At 37.1% G+C, this 23,092-nt stretch overlaps 2 pseudogenes; one reads left to right on the top strand and one right to left on the bottom strand.

Annotated features, from left to right (window-relative positions):
• Positions 1 to 10,147: 10,147 nt before the first annotated feature.
• On the bottom strand, positions 10,148 to 10,428 carry LOC122902163 (annotated as a pseudogene).
• A 956-nt stretch (positions 10,429 to 11,384) lies between these two features.
• On the top strand, positions 11,385 to 11,934 carry LOC122902162 (annotated as a pseudogene).
• Positions 11,935 to 23,092: the final 11,158 nt, after the last annotated feature.

Genomic DNA, 23,092 nt, shown 5'->3' with positions numbered 1-23,092 from the left:
TGCATTATCCTGTTTTGTTTTTTCATATTTGTAGTCACCAAGAGGGCATTTGGTAGGCACTCAATAAATGTAGAATTAATGAATAAAACATATACAACTTCTCTTCAATTGGAGTATTGTAAACTCATCAGACAGGCTTAAAATACCCTACTTCAGACAATCAAGTCTCAAGTTCATCTGGAATTTATCTTCAATTCAAAAGTTGTTCAGAAATCTGCTGGACTGACTTGTACCAGCTCCAAAGCTGATGGAAAGGGGTGGAGAGAAATAGTCCCACAGCAAATTGCACTTACTGTCTTCTACAGCTTCATAATTCACACCTACATGCACTGTTTGGCTTGGAGCCTCTCAGAGCAGCTGAGACTTGCTCCTGATAAAGGCCCAGACTGTGTTTCTTCAAGAACCTGACCAGACTTCCCACCCAAGGCAGGCAGAGTCACCATTAGCAGGATGGCTCCAAGAAGACCTGAGGGCAAGGGATACTTATCCGGAGATAGAGTAAATATTTCTGAGTCTCCAAGTCTGTACAGCCATCTTGTAGATACAGACATGAACCCATATTGGTTGGATTCATCCTGTCAATCACCATGGCCCTTGTGGCAACCAAGTAAAGGCTTTCAAAGCATGTGGAAAATTCAAAGGCACTTGAGGGGATGGTCATAGTTATAGGCAATACCATAAACTCACCCACAGGGCTTTTCACATCATAGAAGAACCACACCTTAATAAAAGAAATAAAATTTTTTTTGTTACTGATATATACCAAACAGTATATAAATATGTCAAAAATCATGAAAGTAATTTCATTTTATTTTTAAAAAAGTAAAACCTAGGAGAAAACATAGCAGGTTTTACCATCTAAATGCTCCATATTAGACAAATGAGAAAAAATGAGACCCAGAAAGTTTCAATGACTTGCTCAGAATCCTCCAGAGATTCAGAATGCTTTTGAATACATAACACCTCATCTTTTGCACACTTTTAAAGATGAAGAAAAGTGAACTGATGGTGAAAGATGATTTTTTTACTTTGCTCTTGCTCAGGAGTTTCAGCAAAATTAACCTTACGACGATGTCTTATATGAGGCTATCAGAGTGAAACCGAATTCAACAAAGTCACAATCTCCGTGGGGGAAGAAAAACCTCCTTTTCTCATCCAACATCTTGTTGCACTTTGTTTTTACTTTCCTCTTGCTGTATGTAGTTTTTTGAAGTAGAATGGCTTCACACTAAATTTATCTTGGAAAGATTTTCCAAGAAATAAGAGTTCCAAATTTTCCAGATATTGCAAAACAAACCCCATATTTGCCTTTCTTTGACAAAACTTGGCACCCTGCCTCAAATACTGACATTACTCAGCATGTGCCCTCATGGCGTAATTCCCAAATTCTTTATAATCTTACAAAAGCACTTTCTTTCTGAAGAAATGTCCAGGTTCAGATAAGATGCTTCCATTATCTGAACCAGCTATTTTGCTTTGTCAGTTAGGAAGGAAATTGAAGGCTAACTCATGAAAGACACTACCATACCTATTAATAGGTGCATTTAAAATAGCCCTGATAACCAAAATGAACACATTAATTTAATACAATTCTAATTACTTCTCTTTTTTACGTATAACAACTTGACAGTCATTTCAATGGAACACAAATAATAGAGACAACTTCTGATTGTCTTTATTATTGTCTGATTAAACAAACTTTAAACTTTGTCATAAGTGCAAAAATGCCAGATCAGATTATTTACTGACTAAACAAAATACCCATTTGTGAAAAGAAGTCAAATGTATAACAAAGACAGTAAAATTATCTGAAATTCAGCTACAACCCAGAAAGAGAATTATCATTAATATTTTGGTAACCACCGTGTCATATGTATTTCTATGCATTTACACATAACATAGGATTTTGTGCAAATTATACATAAATTGGTTTGTGGACAAGTCCTTGCTGATCCTACAGTCTTTTGATGGAGGCATCTATCTACCCTCCGCCTATGGCTCCTGAGCCAATAGAATAGCCTAGTATATGTCCCTCCATAACTCCATGTTCTCACAATCTTATGTCAATAGCTATAATTTATTAAGTGTTTATAATATTTTCCAGCATCTTTCCTCCACCCTTTTTTTCCCAGATGTCTCAGCTTATTCTTTTTATTTTAAGATTTTATTTATTTATTTGACAGAGAGAGATTACAAGTAGGCAGAGAGGCAGGCAAAGAGAGAGAGAGGAGGAAGCAGGCTCCCTGCTGAGCAGAGAGCCCGATGCGGGACTCGATCCCAGGACCCTGAGATCATGACCTGAGCCAAAGGCAGCGGCTTAACCCACTGAGCCACCCAGGCGCCCTCAGCTTATTCTTTTGTTTGTTGGTTGGCTGAAATATTGTTGACACACAATGTTACATTTGTTTCAGGTGTACAACATAGTGATTCCACAAGTCTATGTTTAAACCTAAATCTAAGTTGTGCTATGCTCAACACAAGCATAGCTACCATTTGTCACCATACAACGCTATTACAATACTGTTGACTATATTACCTATGCTCCACTCTATTTTTTTTGCTGATTTTTTTTTTCATTTTTTTTCCAATTTATTTATTTTCAGAAAAACAGTATTCATTATTTTTTCACCACACCCAGTGCTCCATGCAAGCCGTGCCCTCTATAATACCCACCACCTGGTACCCCAACCTCCCACCCCTCCACCCTTTTTTTTAAAGACATGTTACTTTCTTTATATAAAGATTTTATTTATTTATTTGAAAAAGAGAGTGAGAGAAAGAGAATGAGCTCGGGGGAGGGACGGGGGAAAGGGAGAAGCAGACTCCCAGCTGAGTAGTGAACCCTGATGTGTGACTCCATCCAGAATCTGGGGATCATGACCTGAGCTGAAGGCAGAAGTTTAACCAACTGGGCCACCAAGGCGCCCCAAGACGTGTTATTTTTGAGGCCTCCTTTCATCACCTATTTTGCTTTCTGTCTCATTCATCTAGAACCTGAAAGCCCGGCTTCCTCATACGAGGAGTCAGTCATCCACACTTGATGTCACAGAAGGTCCTCAGGGTGCTCTGCTGTTCCCTGTTTCCTTTTGACTTGTAGCATAAGACCTCATAGGAAAAGCAAAACAATAATATAAATTACAAAAGTGGATGACATTGGCAAATAAATAAAGGTCACAATATGACTAAACAAATAGGGACTTCTTGGTTATTTTTACAATGAGAAAAAAAAATGCTGGCCATTGGGATTAACCATGCTAAAGTTTTGATTAGGCCATGTATTTAATGACCATAATTCCAGCATTTTTGCAGTGTGAAACATTTTAAAACATTAACATAACACAAACATTACATAAAAGTATAGTTGGTATTAAATTTTCTAATGGTTTAAAAAGATTGAGAATTTTTATTCTTTAGCTAAAGGAACTAAAAGAGGAAATTATTAAACACAAAAATACAAATAAGCTTCATGGTGAATATTGCATTAATGTTAAACTAAATATAAATGGAGTTCACTCATTAAACTTTTATTTATTTAACATATCCATATCCCAGATACTGTGGGATGTTGTAGGAGAACAAGGGTGAAAGATAGAGCTCCAGCATTCAATAAGTTTATGGTTGAGTGCTGCACCGGCCAACAGAAATATAATGCAATTGAATGTATAATTTTTTAAAAAGTAAACAGGGGGAATAAATTTTAATAATATACTTTATTTAACCCACTATACCCAAAACATCATTTCCACATGTAAACTACATTTAAAAATTTACTAATAGGATATTTTACATACTTTTTAAATACTAAGTCTTCAAAATCCAGTATGTGTTTCATACCTATGGCACATCTCCAAATGGACAGTCACATTTCAAGGGTTCGATAGCCACTCGTAGTTGGTGGCTATTGTTTTGGAAGTACAGGCCTAGTACATTTGTCAGAATGGGCTAGGTTATGATGTGTACAAACAACCCCAACATCCTAGCTATTTAAAGCATTAAAAATACATTTCTTGGGGCGCCTGGGTGGCTCAGTGGGTTAAACCGCTGCCTTTGGCTCAGGTCATGATCTCAGGGTCCTGGGATCGAGTCCCGCATCGGGCTCTCTGCTCAGCAGGGAGCCTGCTTCCTCCTCTCTCTCTCTCTGTCTACTTGTGATCTCTCTCTCTGTCGAATAAATAAATAAAATCTTTAAAAAAAAATACATTTCTTATCCAAGCTATATGTCTTTTGCAGGTCAGCAGGGTCTTAGAAGTCATTCAGGACTCAGATTTCATCCTATCACACAATCACAGTTCAGAGGAAGGAAAAGTAGAATTGAACACTGGCTATTAAATGCTTTTTCCTGAAAGCGACATACATTACTTCCATGCCAAAGTGAGTCATGCAGCCAAAGGTGGTGGGAAGTGTGCTCCTATCGCCTGCCCGGAAAGCTGAGAGCTGGAATATTTGCTGTCCAACACCAGTGATTACCACATCTATTAAGTGAACATCATGAGTCAAACTATGTGAAAAGGAAACAGGGAGATAAGGTACACAGCTAGAGCTAAGTTACAACAGGGGGTAGAACGTGATGAAAACAGCAAGAGACAGATAAAATGCTGAGGGAATTCAGGGGAAGGCAAACTTACCTCTGGCACCAATGGAGAAGCAACTATAAATAGTTACTGCTTGCCTAGAACTATCTGACACATCTGGAAGACAGTTCCACCTAATTAACTCAGAGGCTAGCCTTGAGAAACCAGATATCTCATCTCTATTATAGAGTACAAATTGCCACTGCACACATCCTATAAAAATGCAGAGTACAATATATACTAAACTCACACATACACTTTGAGAGTAATTTTGTATAAATTGTCTTTTTAAACCACTCACTCTGAGATAATAAAACAGCCATCGCTGAAACAGTCATCAGATCACCTAGACCATTTCAGTACCTCAGAAAAGGGTCAAGGAAGGAAGAAACCTACAGTTACTAACGTGCACTATTCTGGAAACCTACAACAGAACAAGAAATGCAATGAAAAAACATAGTATCAAAAAGACATTTCAATTTCCTAAGCAAAATCTTGTGACATTATTGAGACACTGATTGGTTGAGAGACCTCTTTTGCTCTCAGAGGCTCCCGCGGCCATTTGGAAAGGAGCTAGTTGTTTCTGGGAATATTTTATATATTACAGAATTGTGAGATTAATGGATTTTAAAGTATCAAGGAATGCAGGACTTGTGGATAACCACCTTCCCAAGAATAACTCATGAAAGACCTGTCCTCATGTCTGCATAGGTGGGTGGTTGAGTATCATAAACCTCAGTAGAGATAAGTATACCTTGTAGAATACCTACTGATTTGCCGTATGTGCATAAGACATATCCCATTCTATCAATCACTAAAGGGAGCATATCATATATGCAAAACAACCTACAGAATTTCTCATGAAATACAGCCTTATTCCCACATCCTCACTGAGAAACCAAATGGCAGGCAATTCTTTATTATACCAGAAAAAGGCAGGGTCACCAATGTATAATTCAAGAAACAAAAAAACCAATTTACAGAATAGCCACTAATCTACAAAAACTGTACTTCATTCTGTCAATCACTGAAGGTAAAAGTATATTAGATATTCATAATAATACATAGAATTTTTCATGAGAAGAGACCTTATTCCCAAATTCTTTTCACAGAACAAATATTAGACAATTATTGACCAGATCCTGAAAGCTTTATATAAATGTCAATATTATTATTCTTTAAAATGCAGTATATACTAGAATTGTTAATATACTTAACATAATTGTCAATAAGGTTATTAGAATCCACAGAATATCACCATGAAATGGCTATAACACCTCTGATAACCTCCTATAATCCAAACATAGTCACACATGAAACTATTAAGAACATCAGAATTATAGGACCAAAGCCCATTACTCTTCCAGTCTTCCACTGACTTTGACAGGGCATTAAGGGACATTGATCAGCTGATATTTTGTAGGTCACAGAGGGTATAAGATATAGTTTTGGGCTCTACTTAAGCAGAGAGAAAAGGTATATACCCATGAAAAGATAACAAGTTAAAAGAAGAGAAATCACTTTAAGTAGAGGTGGTCAAAAGACTTATAGGAAGCAAAAGATGAGCTGACTCAAAAGGATTTCAACTGCCAAGAAGAAAACAGAGCAGCATTCTGGGAATAAATAAAAATTTAAAAATGTAAGATTGTGGAGAAACAATTGCATATCCATATGCAAAAGAATGTCATTGGACCCCTAATTCACACCATACACAAAAATTAGTGGGGTGCCTAGGTGGCTCAGTTAGTTAAGCATCTAACTCTTAATTTTGGCTTAGGTCATAATCTCAGGGTTGTGAGATCAAGCCCTGTGTTGGGCTCTGTGCTGAGTGTGGAGCCTGCTTAGGATTCTCTCTCCCTCTGCCCTGCCCCACTCTTTGTCTGTCATTCCCTCCCTCTCAAAAAAAAAATATTGAAAAATAGATAAAAAATATTACTATAAGAGATAAAACTATAAAGTTCTTAGAAGAAAATGGAGGCATAAATCTTCATGACCCTGGATTAGACAATGGCTTTTTAATTATGATAATAGAGTCACATGCAAAAAAAAAGACATATTGGATTTCATTAAAAATTAAAAACTTGTGTGTTTCATCATTAAGAAATTGAAATGACAACTCACAAGAAGAGAAAATATTGAAGCTCATATATCTGATTAGGGACTATTATCTAGAATACATAAGCAACTCTTATAACTCAATAATATAAACACAAATCCATTTTGTGCATAGGCAAAGGCTATGAATAAGTATTTCTCCAAAGAAGATATGCAAATGATCAATAAACTGATGGAAAGATACTTAACATCATTAGTCACCAGGGAAATACAAATCAAAACCACCATGTAATACCATTTCACACCCATTAGCATGGATATAATGAAAAAAAAAACAGATAACGACAAGGCAAGATAATAATAACGGCAAGAGTGTGGAGGAATTAGAATCCTCAGTAACTGCTGATGAGAATGTAAAGTTTGGTAGCTGCTGTGAAAACAGTCTAGTACTTCCTCAAAAGATTAACCACAGAGTTACCATATGACCCAGGATTTACATTCCTAGATATATACCAAAGAAAAATAAAAACATGGATTCATGCAAAAACCTAAACATGAATATTTATAGCAGCATGTTCATAATACCCCAAAAAGTAGAAAAAAACTATATGTTCATCGACTGATGAATGGATAAAAAATGTTAGGGCGCCTGGGTGGCTCAGTGGGTTAAGCCGCTGCCTTCGGCTCAGTTCATGATCTCAGGGTCCTGGGATCAAGTCCCGCGTCGGGCTCTCTGCTCAGCAGGGAATCTGCTTCCCTCTCTCTCTCTCTGCCTGCCTCTCCATCTACTTGTGATTTCTCTCTGTCAAATAAATAAATAAAATCTTTAAAAAAAATGTTATATTCATACAATGAAATATTACTTACAATAAAAAGAAGTATTGACACATGGCTACAACATGGATGAACTCTGAAAACATCATGCTAAGCGAAAGCAGCCCAGTCACAAAAGCCCACGGATGGTGTGGTTCCATTTACTTGAAATGACCAGAACGGGCATATCTAGAGACTGATAGTAGGTTAGTAGCGTATAGAAGGGTGGATGAAGGAGAGGAAGGGAGTGACTGTTAATGAGCATGGGGCTTTTTGGGGAAAAGTTAATGAGAATATTCTGAAATTGTGCTGACAGTTGCACAACTGTATAAATATACTAAAAAGCACTGAGCTAATCACCTTAGATAGGTGAATTGCATGATTATGTGAATGATAAGTGAATAAAACCTTTTTTTTTTAAATGCAAGGTGTGTTTGTAGGGAACCATAAATAGGCCATCTGACCAGGTACGATAATTGATAGTAAAGGAATGGAAATGAAAACCAGAAAACTAAGCTGCTGCTATGATACACTGAAAGCCCTTCAATGCAAAGAAACGGACTTTGAACTGTATCCTACCTTCCCAATTGATTACCTGAGAATAATAGACATAAAGAAACCAAAACTTAGTAAGTATCGCCATAATGACAGCTGCTCTCATTATTATCATTACTAAGAGGTCTCTGATAATTCTATGTTATGTATTCATCTTGCTTGGACCTTTAGATTAGCCTCTTGGGGCCTCCATAGTCTGAATTTTATGTGACCACTTGGGCTTAGCTCCCCCAAGGCCAGAGGTCCGTCCAACTGAATTCAATTTCCTTGTGAAAATTAAAGATAATAGAAAACAATTTGATTTTTGAAACCCGAAAAAGCAGAAAATAATTTCAGAGCCTTGAAATTCTAGAGCACAATGTAATGCACAAAAGCAATATCCACATAGGTAAATTAGACTTGTAAGTTATCTTGATGTAATAAAATACCACTGGAATAATAAGTGAAAGACAAATTAAGCTCAATAATGGCTACATTCACTAGAAATTACTTAGCCAGACACACATCACCAATGGGAAACTATTAGAGAATATTAGTGTGTGAAAGAATGAGCCTTACAAGAACAAGGGAGAAACTGAAAGTCACCCAAGGTGACTATAATTTTTTCAGCTCTGATATATCAGCCCCTTGAGCTACATGAAGAAGCATATATTTTTTCTTCTACCCTTCTCTCTATTGAACAAAATAATTCAAAGTACACATGCATTACAAAGTTCAGCATTTAAAGAGCACTGACATTGTATTAATTGTATTAATATTAAAAATAAGCCAAGAGAGAAGACATAATTTATCCTCTGGGTTTCTTACCTTTTCATTTAGGATCATGAGGGAGAGATAACTTTTCTGACCAACTTTTTAACTGTCAAGTAGATAATGAATATGTATGCAAATCATCCAAGTCACTAAAGAAACCCCCCAAATAAATTAACAAAGGACATGGAAAACAGTGTTCTACTGTTGAGTAGACTATTTCAGTTCTAACTACTCAGCTTAGAATTTATTCCAGTTGTCAGTACATATCTAATCATACCCAAGTTACTTCTCTTTTTTTTTTTTTTAAATGTGTTCACTTACTTTACTAACACAACATTTACCATGTTATCACCATGGAATGTAAATTCAAGTTGGATAAGAAAACTTCACAACTGTAATAAAGCATTCTGGAGTATACCAAAGCTTGAGTATAGTGACTGACCAAACCTCTTTGCTTATAAATCATTAATCACTTCAACTATAGGTAATTTGTTAACATTTATAATTCTTACAGAGAAAATAAACAAACTTCATACATTTCAAAAGTGTTTTTCACTTACCTTTGCATTAGTACTTAGAATACACATCTCTATTTCAAGATGACATTTAAAAATTATTCTAATACAACAGCAGCATAAATATAACATTACAATTACAGAAAAAGCTTAACTGGGATCTAGAGGTAAGTTATTCTCATGTTTACAAGTATGATTCTGAAATAAACACTACTTCTAAGCAGCTGTTATCACCTTTTTAGGTTTGGTTTAAATACACATATTTTCAGTTGTGGGGAAACTTATAACATATTAATAATATTAATTATATATAAATATAAATATTTTACCTTTATTAGTTTATATAAAATTTATATGAATATATATTATCTATAAATAAAATTCATATAAATATACAATTAATATAATATATTAATAATATTCCATGCACTGTTCTGAAAGGGTCAGGAGCCAACCAGCCCTAAAAACTGGAATACTTAACCAGTCTGCAAAACAGGCAGAAAAAAAGTTAAACAGGATTCCTACATAACATCAAAAGCAACTGGGAGTACTTAAAAATTGGTAAATTGTCCTCTTTATAATTAATTTTATCAGAAGAGTTTAAGAAAGAACATATATTATCACTATCAAATACATTTGAAAGTGACATGTTTCTTTGTGCTAATCTGACTCCCCTGAATGACCTAACTAAATAACTGGTCACTAGTAACTTTGTTACCAGGCAAATCAAGCCTGCAAGAAAAGAAGCCAATATTTAAATTACCAAGCTGTTGTCTGACCCATTCAGATGATTTATTTTCAACATAAACATATAAACTCAATATATGAGATACCTAACTAAAAAGCAAGAGCACCACCAACAAAACCAAGACCACTTCTCTTCTCCTAAGGTTTAGGCTTTGTCCAAAATTCCTTATACATGGAACAGCCCATAACAAGGTTCACTGCTCCCATAACAAAGCTTTGGGCTGCCACATGCATGTGGATTAGGTGAACAGACATTTTAGTATTCCCCTTCTCTTCAGTTTATATAATCCATATGCAATGACTGCTGCAAACCCTGCTGTTCCAAAGGGAACAAACAGTGTGTCTTTAGCTTTTCAAATAAATTTAGATCCCTGACCTTTCCTGGACGAAGAAAGAGAAACATCCATGCCTACTGACATAGTGACTGAAGACACCTCCTTCCTAGAGTGCTGATAGCATCCAAGTTACTTTGAAACTCAAGACAGTTATCAGTGAGTGAATAGAAAGTGAACAAAACCTCTAACATAAAGGGAGATTCTCCCACAGAGTAGAAGAGCAGGTTTTCCCACAGCTGCAAGGACCGGTACCCCCTGGGATTCTGCAATGTCAGAACCTGCTCAACTCTCTGCCCCTCTAGTTTTCAAGCAACCTCGTCTTCCAAGTTTGGTTCTGTCCCAAATGACACTACTTGAGGACCTAGCCTGGAATAAGAAATTAGTTGGCATTAACACAGAATAACATGTGGTTCAGAAGAACTCTGAGTTGAAGAAAAAAAACTAACCAGAGATTTCAAAACCACCACGGATGACCCACCTGTGATTAATCAAGTGGTAAAACACAGACAAGCCTTATGTCTATTACTTCTCTTTAAATGCCTGGAAATGCACGTGGTGACCTGAATTTCATCAGTCTGCTCGTGGAGCCCCTGGGTGGTCTTTCCATTGGCACCCTACCTGCCAATACATATACTGTCTTAATCTCACAAAACAAACTGAGGGTTGCTGGGGGGAGGGGCGTTGCGAGAAGGGGGGTGGGGTTATGGACATTATAGGGGGCGGTATGTGGTATGGTGAGTGCTGTGAAGTGTGTAAACTTGGCGATTCACAGACCTGTACCCCTGGGGATAAAAATATATGTTTATAAAAAATTAAAAATTAAAAAAAAAGAAGGAGGAAAAGAATGGAAATAAAGGCATAATCGCAAGCTATTTTGAGAACATGGAGTCTTTTAAAATTTATTTTTCTCTCATTTAAAAAGAAAAACTTGACTATATACTATGCCATATAAATTCCAAGCACAGTTCAATCACTTCTCTTATTCAAATACTAATTATTCGATCTTGCGTCCCGCGTGTGTGCACCTAATCTCAGCTTGTCCGCCCGAGACCTCCTGAGCGCCAACCCTAGTCCCCCGCGCGGTCCCATTTCCGCTCCAACAAGATGAAAGAAACTATCATAAACCAGGAGAAACTTGCCAAACTGCAAGCACAAGTGTGCATTGGTGGGAAAGGAACTGCTCGCCAAAAGAAGGTGGTTCATAGAACAGCTACAGCAGATGATAAACAACTTCAGTTCTCCTTAAAGAAGTTAGGGGTAAACAATATCTCTGGTATTGAAGAAGTGAATATGTTCACAAACCAAGGAACAGTGATCCACTTTAACAACCCCAGAGTTCGGGCATCGCTGGCAGCGAACACTTTCACCATTACAGGCCATGCTGAGACAAAGCAGCTGACAGAAACGCTACCCAGTATCTTAAACCAGCTTGGTGCAGACAGTCTGACTAGTTGAAGAAGACTGGCTGAAGCTCTGCCCAAACAATCTGTGGATGGAAAAGCACCACTTGCTACCGGAGAGGAGGAGGAGGATGAAGTTCCAGGTCTTGTGGAGAATTTTGATGAAGCTTCCAAGAATGAAGCAAACTGAATTGAGTCAACTTCTGAAGAAGATAAAACTTGAAGAAGTTACTGGGAGCTGCTATTTTATATTATGACTGCTTTTTAAAATTTTGTTCATGTCAAGCAGAGAGAGTCAATTATCATATGGCTTCACTTATTTGTGGAGCATAACAAATAGCATGGAGGACAAGGGGCGTTAGAGAGGAGTAGGGAATTTGGGTAAATTGGAAGGGGAGGTGAACCATGAGAGACTATGGACTCTGAAAAACAATCTGAGGGGTTTGAAGTGGCGGGGGGGGTGGGAGGTTGGGGTACCAGGTGGTGGGTATTATAGAGGGCACAGCTTGCATGGAGCACTGGGTGTGGTGAAAAAATAATGAATAATGTTTTTCTGAAAATAAATAAATTGAAAAAAAAATTTTTGTTCATGGATCTGATAAAATCTAGATCTCTAATATTTTTAAGCCCAAGCCCCTTGGACACTGCAGCTCAAATACTAATTATTCATGTTTCTAATTATAATAGAAAGGGTACTTTCAACAAATACAGTCTCCCTCCATCTACTTATTTTTCCAAAATACAATATAGTTCTTGCTGCTTTCCAACATTTACCTGAATTGAAAATGCAGGAAGTATCCCAGCCTTTGAGCGGAGAGAAAGCACCGTTACCACCTATCCTTGTAGGTCAGAAATAACCCGTCAAGATTTGAAATTTCATTTCCAAACCAACTCTCATACAGAGCTTATTACCTGGTCGGAGGGAAAAAAACTTCCATAGCCCTAGAACCTAAGCTTATTTTGTCTCTGAGCCAAACAAGACTACAGTTCCTAACAGAATGGCATAATAAGCAATCTTCTAAGAGCTACAGTCAGTAATTTACTAAAATTACTCCAAAAGACAGCAAAGGAAGCATAAACCTTTTGCTAAGTATAATATTTCTCTTTCTATGACTTAAGGAAAAGGGATTTAGAAATAAACTACTAGGTGGATTTAAAAATAAGAAAACTACAAATCTATTCGAGATGAAAATAAGCAACTGGCTAGAGTAAATGATGACCTTAATATGTTCAAAATTAATAGAAAGGAAAAGAAAAAGTAATAGGAAATTCTACAAATGGAAAATCTAGAGGCAAGTATATGCCTCCCAAGTGGAAAATCCAACATTAGACATTAAAACCTAGGCATTCTTTCCCTGGATGATCTTACAAATTATCCACAGGAATCCAAATATCAGAGGAAAAAAACCCCTGGCACATGAAAGTCAGTATTTGAATATATAGTCTGGGAAAAGGAATAGCAAGAACATTCTTGCTGAATGGAATACAGCAGCGATTTATAGCTAACACATTTAGGATTATTATAAGCTATTATTGATTGGGATTAATAAAGATGGCCAAATGCTGAATTCCAAAATAAAAGTTGGAAACATTCCAGAATCATTCTAAAATTGTGCATCCTATGGAGGAGCATTTATATATAATCGAATACTGTTTGCCAAGAAACTGACAAAGATTCTAACATTCCTGAATTACTTTTATGAAGGATGACTTCTAGAGAAACCATAATAGGGCTATACATCTGAAATACATTTTTTAACACAGAAAAGGAGGGCATGTTTGCAAACCATATGCCTGATGGAATTAATTTTCAAGGTCCTGAAGGCAATTTATACAAATTTTGTCAAAAAAAAGAAAAAAAGTGGCCATAGGCATGTTTACTTAAAGAAACAAAACAAAACAAAAAAGATGTGGCTGGGCCAGCCATATTAAGTAGTCAGTAAAGTAAATTCTCTACTGTACTCTTTTTCCCTCAACTATTTTCAGACCTACAAGGCCCCTGGGTTTCATCTTTTCCCTAGTCCCCCATCAAAATGTATTTGCAATATGGATCTAATATCACCGCTTTGTTCCTTAGGCCCTGTGTTGCTATTTTCAAAGGTCTCTGCTTTCTTTCCCATTATGGAATAAAAGACTTTGTCCTGGTTGAAGTAATTTCAGCATTCAGAGAGCAACTGGGGAAGTTATAAGGCTATTTTACCTTTGAAATCTTACTATTAAACAACTGCCCATCCTATTTTCCTACAAAGCCAGTCTTGCTTTGGAAAGATAACCCTCACATTTGAAACTGCTTCTTAAACTATTTCAACTCCATACAAAAGTAGCAGGTTCTCTTTCTCTTTTTACATCCATGTGCCTCCATCTTTTTAATCTGGTTGACCCCATTCAGTGACTGAAGAACACACTTCACAATTTCTATCATCTCCTACCAAGAAGGTGTATGAGAATATGAAAGCATCCCTGTTGTTAACTCAAAAGAAGTTAGTGATCTGAGAGGCTCAGAGAGGGTAACCCTGGGAGAGGTGATAAACCACACTGCACACATTGAAGAAATAGTGATTTCCTGATATAAGCTTTCATGTGTTTCAGAAATCTTACTTCTCCCTTTGTCATGTTTAAGCAGGGAGGTAGAGCTGCCACAAATGTTCAGTAGCTAGGAAGGCAATGGTCAAAAACTCAAATGCCTCAGCATTTTCTGTGAGCAGCTCACAGAAATAAAAGCCATGCACTGAGTGAGTGAGAAACAGGGAGTGAGATACAAAGAGGTAGCATATTCCCCTAAAAGTGACATCTGCGACTCAGCTACATTGTGGCCATGCAACATTGTCAAATCCTTTTTTTTTTTTTTTTTAAGAAAACAGAAATACAGATTCTCTTGTAAATTTTGTCAGCAACTACCAGTAATTCAAATTTTGAAAAACACTGACTAAGACAACTGTGGGTGAGTCAAAGTAAAGCCATCAGCTGTCAGGGTGTGTCCCATTTGTCACCCATTTGGAACCTCTTTTATATAGTTATGATCACCTGGTTCTATTTCCTGATGATTTTACCGAAGAGATTTTACCTACAGAACTCAGAGAAATTAAGTAATATGATGGTTAATTTTATGTTTCAACTTGGAGGGTGTTTGGGATGACATTACCATTGAAATCCATGATTCTGGGGTAAAGCAGTTTGCCCTCCATAATATGGGTGGGACTTGTGCAAGCATGTGAGGGCCTGAAAAGAACAGAGTGGCCTCCCTGAGCTAGAAGACTCCAGAAGATTTCTGGAAGATTCTCCAGAAGATTGCTGTGGGACTTTGTACTATCATCTCTCATGGGTCCCAAGCCTACTGGCCCACACTACAGATTTTGGACTCACTAGCCTCCACAATCATATAAACCAATTCTTTATGATAAATCTTTTTCTACACATATATACACAAATCCTATAGGTTCTGTTTCTCAAAGAACACTGACTAACATGAATAATTTGGCCAAAGTCACATAGCTAATTTGGGGGCAGGTAGGGGGGAAGAATTGTTCTAACTCTGCCTAGAATATATTCCAGTATACTGTGCTAGACCAGAAATCCTGGTGGAGTAAGAGAAGACATTACAGATATGCCTATGTATGTATATCTATATACATTATAAAAACCTGAGACAGTATGTCTCAGAGTGTAATTGCAGCACTACAGAATCATGTAGATGCTTGTTTAAATGCAGATTCCTAGGCCTAGCTCCAGATCTATTGAATCCAGGTCTCCAGGATGGGGCCCAAGAATCTGCATCTTGAAAGTTCCCTAAGATTATTTTAATGCACACTGAAATTTGAAAACAGTGAAATAATTAAGAGGCAATACAGATTAGTGTTTAAAAGCATGGATTCTGGAGGCAAATTCCCTGGGTTTGAAGCCCAACCCCACTACTTATTAGCTATGTGAGTGACCTTGGGCCAGTGATAAAGATGATGTGAGGATTAAAAAAAGAAATGTTGTAAACACTTAAATGTAATTAGCATTTAATTAATGGCAGCGATTACTACTAAACTCTCTCATCACAGGTGTTTTGGCACAATTTCAGTATCATGCTAATCAATATTTATAGTGATAAGCACAGTGGCACTTTAAGATCTTGAATTACTTTCTTTTTTTTTAAGACTTTATTTATTTATTTGACAGACAGAGAGCACAAGTAGGCAAAGGGGCAGGCAGAGAGAGGAGGAAGCAGGCTGCTTCCTCTCTGCTCTGCAGAGAGCCTGATGTGGGACTTGATCCCAGGATCCTGGGATCATGACCCAAGCCGAAGGCAGAGGCTTAACCCACTGAGCCACTCAGGTACCTGTTGAATTACTTTCTAAAGCAAAGATCAATGTGGTTAGATGCTGAGTGTTTCATTTTATGCAAATTCTTTGTAACTGGTGATTCTTTGTAACTTTGGTGATTTGTGTGTAATATTTATAATAACTTTCTAAAGATTCAAACATTTGATTAGCCTGAATAACACATTTGACTACAACACATAACAGAGAATCTGTTGTATATGTGCACCATGTAGTGTAAAGACAAATACTTTAAGAAGTTTGGTCTTTCTGCAATCTACTGATCTCTTCTCTATTTCTATAAAGGTTGATGTTTATTTTATTTATGTTTTGGCTCTCCAGTTCTTAGCTCAGACAGCCTCCATTATACTTATTCAAAATAAATTATTTCTTGAATTAAATTTTAACACTAACATAATGGCTTAGATCCACCATTCTTCCACTTACAAACTGTCATACTATCTAAAGAAATATATACATACAGTAGTTTAAAAAACAGACTAGAAATAATATGGACTCATGGAATATTTAAGTGATCCCCATGCCCCCCTCAAAGTCCAATTCACTTGTATTTTAATCTTTTATCCCACCAAATTCTTAACCAGAGAGCAGTTATAGCTAATAAATGGAACCTATCCAAATACAGGAGCTAGTACACAAGTAAAGGGAAGCCATATGAGAGAAAATTGAGAGAACTCAGAAATATGGAAGTCTTTTTAATCACTGAGAACTGTATACAAACTTGGGTCTCTTTGTGCATGAATTTGAGAAGGTCAAAAATTCTCTTCTAACAGATCTGCTTTAGGACAACTTAAAACATGGGAAGTATATTACAGAACCTATGTGGCACAATTAAGGAATTAATTGAAGGTGAAAAATAAAAATAAGAGAAGTCAGTAATTATGATAGGCAGGATTTGACATAAAAGATAGGGAATATGCCCAAGAAAATAAAGACATGGGCAAAATAAGGCTTTGGGTACAAAAACTGTTATTCTTCCATTTAGCACTTAAATCAGGAGGAAGAGCTCTCCAGAAGGGAATCTCCTGGTTGAATGGAGGCAGAGAGACCAAGAGTGAAGTAGCTGTTCCCTATAGAGGAGATGATCTGAAAAAGGAGAACATCAGTAATCTGAGGACTAGATTCAGGACTAGAATACCAGTGGTTACAATTTATCAGCCCAAGGGCAGACTAACACATTTACATGTACCCAGTATCACACAAAACTTACCAGCTTCATGTTAGTGAGAGATGTCTAAATCAAAGAAAGAAGCAAGAATAAGGAAGCAGCAGAGGAAGGGGTTTTACCAGACCCTTCATCCACTGGCCCATTCAACTAGCAGTTGCCAAAGCCAATCCCATGCAAGGTACTGTTCAAGGAAAAATGAAACCAAAATAAAACAAAAGACATGGCCTATGCCCCCACAAATTAGAATCTAGTCAAAGGACAGAACATAAAGAATATGTATATAAGAAACAATAGCAACACAAAGGAATAATCATAATGTTTGAGTTTCAGTATTCTAGCAGAGTTAAAGGAAAGAAAGATTACGTTAATGGAAGTGAATTAGAAAGAATGAATGAATTTAGTGGTTTTTGAGAAGGCCTGGACAATCAAGCTTGACTTGATTATAAGATGGAAGGAAGCCAAAATATAAAGAAGCAACACAAGCAAATGCCTGTGGAGGAAAAAACAGAAGAACAACCAAGTAAAGCAAGTAGTTGAATCCACTAGGACACAGAGTACTGGCTGGAGAGTTATGGGGGACAAGGCTGGAATCCCACCTGACCATCAAGGATCTTCAGTGCTAAGCTACATTGTTTGGGTTTTATTTGCTAGACAATAGGAAGCCACTTAAGGCTTTAATCTGATTGTAGCTGCTTTGCTCCAACCGGTACAAAGTAGTATTTAGAAAAGGGTGAGAGCCAGAAGAAAAGCAAGATGACTCCTACAATAATCCAAAGAGTGATAATAAATGCCTAAATTAAGGAAATGGGTGTAGGCACGGGAAGGAAAGGATTAACGGAAGTGGTACCTGTTCCTAAAATGTAGAATACTGTGATATTAATTAGCAGATACACCTAGAAAATGAACATTATATATATGAAAATGATATGGGGGAAAATATATATATATATATTTTTTCCCCCAAAATATATATATTTTTATTTTAATATATATATATTTTTCCCCCATAGGAATTAGAAACTGAGCCTATTTTTAGTATAGTAATTCTTGACATGCCATTCCAAAATCCTTAAGATATTTCTCAAATGTAGCAAGATGGTGGAGGAGTAGGAGACTGAAATATCATCAGGTCCCAGGAGTTCAGCTAGATAGTTATCAAACCATTCTGAACACCTACAAACTCAACAGAAGATAGAAGAGAAGAGCAGCAATTCTAGGAACAGAAAATTGACCACTTTCCAGAAGGTTGGACATGGAGAGCAAAAGGAATTCTTCAGAATCTGAAGCAACAGGAAGATAGACCACAGGGGAAGGGGCCAGCGCCCAGCAAGCAGTAGAGCAGCAGAGCACAAAATCAGAACTTTTAGAAGTCTGCTCCACTGAGGGATATTGTTCCAGAGGCTAAGCGAGGCACGGACCCGTCACCAGGACAGTGTGGTCTCAGGACCCACAGGGACACAAAAAGACCAGGGGTGCCTCGGTGTACCAAAGTTCCCAGGTATCAGAGCAGGGAAGCTGGCCACAGAGAGAAAGCCAAGAAGTGGGCTCTCAGCTCAGGGTTACCTTAAACCATGATCCAAGGCCATCCCTTTTTGAGTAGGGACCCAACAAGCAGCAAATCCGGGGAGACCCCCTCCTACTCCTCTGAGAGGAGCAGCGTGGGAGTTTGTGGCAGGAATCTGCTGGGTTTGGAGACTCCAAGCGGGACTGTGCACCAAAGACAGAGATGCTTGGCCACAGGCTGGGTAAGGTCCAGGTTGCAGCCAGAGACCAGGGAGACGGGAGGGATTGACTGCTTTTCTCTGAGGGTGCACTGAGGAGTGAAGCCCCAAGCTCTCGGCTCCTACAGGCTGGAGACTGGGAAGCCACCATTTTCATTCCCATCCTCCAAACCTCTACAGAAAGAATTCAGGCAACAAAAGCTCCCAAGAGTGAACCTAAGCAAATTACTTAGCCTGGCCCCTAGCAAGGGCAGTGCAAATCTGCATTAGGCAAAAACATTTGAGAATCACTGCAACAGTTTCCTCTCCCAGAAGATCAACAAGAATATACAGCCAAGACCAAATTCACTGATCAATGAGACCTGCAGAACTCCAGAGCTAAGGAAAGCAACACATAGAATTAATGGCTTTTTCCCCATGATCCTTTAGTCTTTCAAACTTAATTTTTTTTATTTTATCTTTTTTCTTATTCTATTTTTTAATTCTTCCTCTTTCCTATTTTAACATTTTTAACTATTTTATCTTATCAATACCTTTTAAAAATCTTTTTTTAATTTTCATTGTTATAATCATATTTTGTCCCTTCATTGTATTTAACCTTATTTCTTCTATACATATAGATTTCCTTTTCTTTAAAATTTTGGGATACAATTTTTCTAATAGATCAGAATATACCCTAAATCTAGCACATAGCTTTGTTCTAGTCTCAAGCCTGATCATATTCTTTCCTCTTTTTTTCTTTTTTCAAACAACTTCTTATCTTATCAATTCCTTTTTTAGAATTTTTTTTTTTTACTTTTCATCTTTACACTCATATTCCATCCCTTCTTCATGTTTACCCTTATTTTTGTGTATATATACAGGTTTTTCTTTCTTTAAAATTTTGGGAGGTAGTTTCTTCTAATAGACCAAAATACCGCCAAAATCAAATATGTGGCTCTGCTCTATTTGCCAGTCTGATGAATATTTTTTTTTCTCTTTTTTCCCCCTTTCTTCTCCCCCCAAGTTTCATATCGCTTCTGATATGGACAGTGTATATTTTTCTGGGGTTGTTGATACTCGTTTAGTATTTTGTTCTCTCATTCATCTATTCTTACCTGAATAAAATGACAAGACAGAAAAACTCACCACCAAAAAGAGAACAAAAAGGCAGTACCAACAGCTAAGGACCTAATCAATATAGACATTAGTAATGTGTCAGAACTAGAGTTCAGGATGATGATTACCAAGGTGCTAGCTGGGCTCAAAAAAAAAAAAAAAAATGGGCGATATTAGAGAATCCCTTTCTGGAGAAATAAAAGAACTAAAATCTAACCAAGTTGAAATTTTAAAAAAATATATTAATGAGGTTCAATAAAAAAAAAAGAGGTTCTTACTGCTAGGATAAATGAGGTGGAAGAGAGAATTAGTGATATAGAAGACCAAGTGATGGAGAATAAAGAAGCTGAGCACAAGAGAGACAAACGACTACCGGACCATGAGGGGAGAATTCAAGGGAAAGTGAATACCATAAGACGAGTATGGTGAAACCATAAGACAAAACAATATTAGAATACTTGGGGTGAAGTGAATACCATAAGATGAGTATGGTGAAACCATAAGACGAAACAATATTAGAATACTTGGGGTCCCAGAAGAAAAAGAAAGAGAGGGGCAGAAGGTAGCTTGGAGCAAATTATAACAGAATATACCTAATTTGGCAAAGGAAACAAGTATCAAAATCCAGAAGGCACAGAGAACCCCTCTCAAAATCAATAAAAAGAGGTCCAAACCCCATCATCTAATAGTAAAACTTACAAAGAGAAAATCCTGAAAGCAGCTTGGGACAAGAGGTGTATAACATAACATACAACAGCAGAAATATTAGATTGGCAACAGACCTATCCACAGAGACCTGAAAGGCCAGAAAGGACTGGCATAAGATATTCAGAGCACTAAATGAGGAAAATGTGCAGCCAAGAATACTATATCCAGCTAGGCTGTCATTGAAAATAGAAGGAGAGATAAAAAGCTTCCAGGACAAACAAAAACTAAAATAATACACAAACAGCAAACCAGCCCTACAGGAAATATTGAAAGGAGTCCTCTAAGCAAAGAGAGAGCCTAAAAATATTAGACCAGAAAGGAACAGAGACAATATATTGTCACAGTCACCCTACAGGCAACACAATGGCACTAAATTCTTATCTTCCAATTGTTACCCTGAGGGGCACCTGGGTGGCTCAGTGGGTTAAGTCTCTGCCTTCGACTCAGGTCATAATCTCAGGGTCATGGGATTGAGACCCACATTCGACTCTGCTCAGCAGGGAGTCTCCTTCCCCCTCTTGCTGCCTGCCTCTCTGCCCACTTGTGATCTCTCTCTCTCTGTCAAGCAAATAAATAAAATCTTTAAGAAAAAGAAAAATAGTTACCCTGAATGTAAATGGGCTAAATGCCCCAATCAAAAGACACAGGATATCAGAATGGATTAAAAAAAAAAACAAAACACAAGACCCATCAATATGCAGTCTACAAGAAACTTATTTTAGATCCAAAGACACCTTCAGATTTAAAGTGAGGGGGTGCAAAACAATTTGCCATGCTAATGGACATCAAAAGAAAGCTAGAGTGACAATCCTTATGTCAAATAAATTAGCTTTTAAGCCAAAAACTATAATAAGAGATGAGGAAGGACACTATATCATACTTAAAGGGTCTGTCCAATAAGAAGACATAACAATTTTAAATATCTATCCCCCTAACATGGGAACAACCAATTATATAAACCAGTTAATAACAGAGTCAAAGAAACACATCAATAATAATACAATAATAGTAGGGGACTTTAACACCCCCCTTCGCTGAAATGGACAGATCATCTAAGCAAAAGATCAACAAGGAAATAAAGGCTTTAAATGACACACTGGACCAGATGGACATAACAGATCTATTCAGAACATTCCATCCCAAAACAACAGAATACACATTCTTCTCTAGTGCACACAGAACTTTCTCCAGAATAGATCACATCCTGGATCATGAATCATGTCTCAACCAGTACCAAAATATTAGGATAATTCCCTGCATATTTTCAGACAACAATGCTTTGAAACTAGAATTCAACCACAAGATGAAAGTTGGAAAAAACTCAAATACATGGAGGCTCAAGAACATCCTACTAAAGAATGAACAGGTCAACCAGGAAATTAAAGAAGAATATTTTAAAAATTCATGGAAACCAATGAAAATGAAAGCACAACAGTTCAAAATCTTTGAGACATAGCAAAGGCAGTACTGAGAGGAAAATATTATAGCAATACAAGGCTTTCTCAAGAAACAAGAAAGGTCTCAAATACACAGCCTAGCCCTACCCCTCAAGAAGCTGGAGAAAGAACAGCAAAGAAAGCCTCAACCCAGCAGGAGAAGAGAAATAATAAAGATCAGAGCAGAAATCAATGAAATAGAAACCAAAAAAAAAAAAAAGTAGAACAAATCAATGAAACCAAGAGCTGGTTCTTTGAAAGAATTAATAAGATTGATAAACCCCTAGCCAAACGTAGCCAAAAGAATAGAGAAAGACCCAAATTAATAAAATCATGAGTGAAAGAGGAGAGATCACAACCAATACCAATGAAATGCAAACAATTTTAAGAATAAATTATGAACAATTATACACCAGCAAATTTGACAATCTGGAAGAAATGGATGCATTGCTAGAGACATATAAACTAACAAAACTGAAGCAGGAAGAAATAGAAAACCTAAACAGACCCATAACCAGTAAGGAGATTGAAGCAGTCATCCAAAATCTCCCCACAAACAAGAGCCCACGGCCAAATGCCTTCCCAGGGGAATTCTACCAAACATTTAAAGAAGAATTAATACCTATTCTCCTGAAACGGTTCCAAAAAATAGAAATGGAAGGAAAACTTCCAAGCTCATTTTATGAGGCTAGCATTGCCTTGATCCCTAAACCAGACAAAGACCCCATCAAAAAGGAGAACAACAGACCAATATCCTTGATGAACATGGGTGCAAAAATCCTCAGCAAAAAACTAGCCAATAGGACCCAACAATACATTAAAAGGATGATTCACCAGACCAAGTGGGATTTATTCCTGAACTGCAAGGTTGGTTCAACAACCACCAATCAAT

This window comes from Neovison vison, chromosome 3 (genome assembly GCF_020171115.1).
Source record: "Neovison vison isolate M4711 chromosome 3, ASM_NN_V1, whole genome shotgun sequence".
NCBI lineage: Eukaryota > Metazoa > Chordata > Mammalia > Carnivora > Mustelidae > Neogale > Neogale vison.
The sequence above is the reverse complement of the archived record's forward strand: the minus strand, read 5'-3'. Positions and strand labels throughout refer to the sequence as shown.